Source organism: Microtus ochrogaster, chromosome 18 (genome assembly GCF_000317375.1).
Source record: "Microtus ochrogaster isolate Prairie Vole_2 chromosome 18, MicOch1.0, whole genome shotgun sequence".
In the NCBI taxonomy this organism is placed as follows: Eukaryota; Metazoa; Chordata; class Mammalia; order Rodentia; family Cricetidae; genus Microtus; species Microtus ochrogaster.
In genome coordinates this window covers 14,766,767-14,771,891 of record NC_022020.1, presented here as the reverse complement: position 1 = coordinate 14,771,891, position 5,125 = coordinate 14,766,767, and positions in this window count along the sequence as shown.

The following is a 5,125-nucleotide window of genomic DNA, read 5'->3' as shown; positions in this document are numbered from 1 at the left end:
TATATATCCTACACTTAGGTACTTCAAAAACAGTAAGCCAAAACTGGCCATAATGGTTCATTTCTGTAACACCAGCACTGGGGTGTACAGGGCAGGAGTGAGAGTTTAGACCCCCATGTTACATGACTAGTCTGAGAGCAACCAAAGGAGATTTGGTGTCACAATGATAATAACAAGCTAAGTGCAAGAGACTGATGCAAAAGAGCACATACATGATTGAACTTCAATAAAATACCCAGAAAAATCACACGAATAATGATTGGCAGTTGCTTAAGGCTGGGGGTAGGAATACAGGGACTGACCACAGACTAGAACAGAGTAACATAATGACTGCAGCTGAACCAAAATAATTGGATGTGCATTTGAGATAAGTGGATGTTGATATGTCAAACTGCCTCACTAAAACAAGTTTTTAAACATTTCTTGTGTTCCACAAAGAAACCTAAAATAACAATACCTTTTGCGTCTCATTAGGAAATAATTTGCAGTTAAATAAGTACCTAAACACAAATAGAAAATGGTGCGGTTTGTATTGTATGATGTAATAAAATGCTCTTTCCTCCACAGGCTGTCTAGCCAAGTACATTTATCCCCATCACCTCGGTTTCTACCTACTACTAGTCATTCAAAAATGTGTTTTGTCTTTATCCATTCAACAGGGTAGAAAAGGGGCATGATTAAGCTGCAGGTCCCCGAGTGGCGGCAGTGGGCCATGGGCCACAAGACCATGGCAGGCCACAAAGGAAGCCAGGTCCCAGGTAGGGGGCTGTGCAGGGAGTGAGAGACAGAGACCTATTAGTCGCCTCATGCAGAGAAAGTGGGTATTTACTTAGTGGGTTATGGAAGGGAAAGGTGTTAAGGAGAAAAGGGGAAAGCGCAGAGAGAGAGAGAGAAGGGGAGAAGTGGGGAGAAGGGAGAGAGGCAGAAGCTGCCTTTCAGGAGAGAGATGGAAAGGAAGGCACTCAGGCTGGAAGAGAAAGGAAGATCTACTTGTCTCTCTTAAAGGGATAGGACAGACCATTACATTCCCATCTCATAATAAAAAGGCAGGAGGTTAGGCACAACAGGTTAAAGGAATTTGAACAGCAGATTCTCAAGAGTGCTTCCTGCTTATTTGTGGGCGTTGTCTTTGGGGGGAGAACCTGAGAAAGCTGTGTGCTGGTCACATCTTGGCGTAGCTGGTCTCTTTGCTCCTGTCTGGTGTTTGTGGTATAGACATGTCTGGCTTCTCTTACACCTATTTAAGGTATTGTCAGAAGAGAGGGCAAAGTTAAGTTTAGGGGAAAAAAAATTTAGGACCAGGGGCTCGAGCGGGGTGTATCTGACCTGTTTAAAGTGGATCCTTCTATTCGGCTCCCTGGAACTCACAAGAATTTTTTGGGTTTGTGGAAGTGTAAGTTTTAGCATATTTATATCAGAATGACTGTGACAGATATTTTTGCATAATGAAAATATCTTTAAGACTATGAAAGGCAGCATGAGAGAGAAATTTGAGGTGCACTTGTCTTCACACCTTTATAACTTGCAGGTACACACCTTAATAATTTGTGTTTTGCTGAAATTTGGTGAGGTTGTCCTCATAGAACCTCTCAGCTGTCAAACTGCATCAGAGATCTTTAAAAAGGATAAAATTTTACTTGAGTTATTGATTTAAAAACAACAGAGAACTTCCTTGGTTGGCACCTAGAGCTATTCCTCAGGATGCTCTATGGTCTCTGAGGGTCGTATTTTTCTTTTGCTCTTTGGTGCAAGGCCTGCCAGGCTCCAGAAGATCCTGTAGGCAAAGAAATCTCTAGGAAGACAAGCCTACCTTGACCTGAGCAGCTAGGCTGTCCATTCCAGCGATTCTGTCCACTGTCTGGAGATCTTCAGTTTAGATGAAAGGCAATTTTTCCCAGTGGTCAGCACTTGGCAGTTGAAGCAAATTGTGGATGGACCTTGTTCTGTGCTCATTTGTCTTCTGTCTTCTTTGGAGGAAATAGAGTGCTGTTGCTAGGGTTGGTTACATATATAATATTTTTTTGTAAGAGACTTAAAAGTACATACCAGTTTAAAACATGAGACTTATTGTTTTTATAGTCTGGAATGAGATACAATGAACAGACAATTATATAACATTAAACATAGGTGTATCATAAGTGTATTTAATTTACATGTAATGGTCTGTCCTGTCCCTTTAAGAGACAGCCCCACCCACCCCACCCCCTCTGATCCACTGAGATAAGCAGATCTTCCTTCTGCTTTGAGCCTGCAAGTCTCTCTCCTGAAGAGGTATCTGCTGCCCCATGGCTCCTCTCCTCTCCTCCCCACCTCTTCTCTCTCTCTCTCTCTCTCTCTCTCTCTTTCTGTTTCTCTCTCTCCTCACTCCCCCTTCTCCCCCTCCCCTTCCCCCTTCCCTTCCATAACCCACTACATAAATATCCAACCTCCCTCTGTATGGCATGCCTATCTGTCTCTGTCTCTCACCCACTGCACAGCTCCCTGCCTTGTGGCCCGTGGCCCCTCATGGTATGGCGCCATTTTATTTTTACCATAACAGGAAGAAATTAAGGTCGAGATTTGTCAGGAAGGAGTAGATGAAAGAGCACAGATCAGGTTATTTGAAATAACAGATGAGGGAATCCAAAGTAAGGAACAATCCACACATTTTCTGGCGTTTCTCTCTGTTGTTACTTGCCATTCACACTGTGCCCAGAACAGAGTTCCCTCTAATCACAACAGTGTGAGCCATTGGGTTGGATGATACAAGTTAGCTTTATTTTGTGTTATTATTTGGTTTTGTGGGGTTTTTTTAATGAATTTTGTGATTCCTCCCCATTGTAAATAAGTCCTAGTCATTTGTTCCCAACTAGCTAGGAAGCAAGCAAATGGATCCTGTACCACATCTGTTTGAGGGAGAGGCTGGTTAATCTTGACAGATACCCCTCTGGGTGTGTCTGGGAGTGTTTCCAGGGAAGACTGACTAAGAAGAGAAGATCCACCCTGACTGTGGGCAGCCCCACTCCACTTGCTGAGGTCCCAGATTGAATAAACGGGAGTGAAGCATTAAGATTTCATCTCTCTACTTTCTAATTGTGGATGCAGAGTGACCAGCTGCCTCCCCCTCCTGCAGCCAGGTCTTCTCCACCAACAGACTGTACTATCAAACTGTAGACCAAAATAAGCCCATCTTCCCTTAAGGTCCCTCTATCAGCGTTTTATCAGAGAAACTAGGAAAGTTACAAGGTTGCGGCTTGCTGCTGAGTAAACTGCTCGAGAGTAATTAGCCAGAGCGATGAGAGGAAAAGGGAGAAGACACTGGGTGTACAAAATTGAGAAGCAAGCACCCATAGGTGGGGAGGAATGGCAAAGGAAGAATGAAAGGGACCAGCAAGGTGGTCGTGTTGCTGCACGCCTGCAAACCCAGCTATTCCACGCTGAAGCAGGAGGATGGTACATTCAAGGCCAGCCTAGTGAGTTATCAAGACTCAGTCTGAATAGTAGAAGGGCTTAAGGTGTAGAGCTAAGGGGAAATGATCAGACTAGCCCAAAAAGCCAAATGCCTGTCATATGCATTAAAATTGAACAAAGCAATCATTCACTATCATTTCATGGTTGGTTTGTTTGTTTTTAATTTACTGTTTTTGCCCTTGCCAGTCAAAAACCTGATAACCCTAAACTCCTGTAAGCTGAGGATTGGGGCTGTGCTCTGCTCTTGCCCATCTCCATTACATTTGCATAACTATCAGGTGTGTGTGTGTGTGTGTGTGTGTGTGTGTGTGTGTGTGTGTGTGTGAGCATGCTCATGTGTCCTCAGCTGCATACATGTTGCTGTGACTGCTCCAGAATAAGACACAGAACTGTTCAATCTCCACAAGAGCTAGCTTGGGCTAGCTTTTCATTGTCTCCCTTCCTTGACCTCCAAACCCTGGCAACCACTACTCTGTTCTCCAGCTCTATTATCGTGTCATTCCAAGATGAACATAAATAAAAACAGACAGCATGGAACTTTGGAAATGATCTTTTTGATTCCCTTGTAAACGGCTGGGTCATGTTTTTGTGCCATCGACTCTGTCCCTACCCACGATATAAAATCCTGCCTCCCCAGTTAGTCTTCTCTGACTCTGCCCCAGCAGGTAAAGGTATCGAGTCTGGTCTCTCAGTTGAGCCTTTGGACTGGGGTAGGAGTGAGGTCACGTTTTCTTTTGTTTTTCTTGTATTGTTTGGCTGGAATAGGCAGTTATTGTCCAAGAGAAATTTTCTGTGTAGTTTCCTGGCCCTCAGGCTGGAGAAAGCAGGCATTTCTTCAATTTTTAAAAGAAATCTGCCTGCTTCTCCTGTACTGATTCAGGATATATGAGGCAAAAAGAAACAGGCAATTGGTTGTTCTTCAAGTCCCAAGATCCCTTGTCAATTGCCTTTCTCTCTCTCTCTCTCTCTCTCTCTCTCTCTCTCTCTCTCTCTCTCTGAGTCTTCTGTTTATTTTATATGTAATATCTAGGGCTTTGGGCTATTCTTTTATATGTAGAAAATAATTAGATTTATTTGGATAATATAAACTGTGCACTGCTCTTGTTTTGTGCAATATTCTTACACACACACATACACACACTTGCTATTGTTATAAGAAAAATGCCCCATTCATCATTCTAGTAGGAAAGACAGGTATTTGACTAGGGACCACAAACCCAAGCATGAAGCAATGGGAAAATTGGCACAGCTAGTGAGAATAAAAAGCCAGAGACTCTCCACCAGGGAACCGGGACTCATATTGATGAGGCTAATGCATTTTGTCTGGCTACATGGCCAATGAAGATGAAAAAGGTCACTGGCCAAAATGAACCCTAGAAATTGAAAGTTGAGGTGAGATCGCTCAGGGCATAAAGGTGTCACCACCTAGCCTGACATCTGAGTTCAGTCCTGCGGACCCAGTGGTATAAAGAGGAAATCAACTCCTCCAAGTTGTTCTCCAACCTCCACATGCGCGCACACACAAAATAAGTGGTATAAAGTCAGGCAAGTCATCAGGATGATTCCTTTTAAAGAAAGTAATAATCAATACAGGAGGAAAACCATAGCAAAAGCATCAAGGACCCCGAGGGAGTCCATCAGGCAGATTTTTCTCTTTCTCCATCCTATTTTGGGA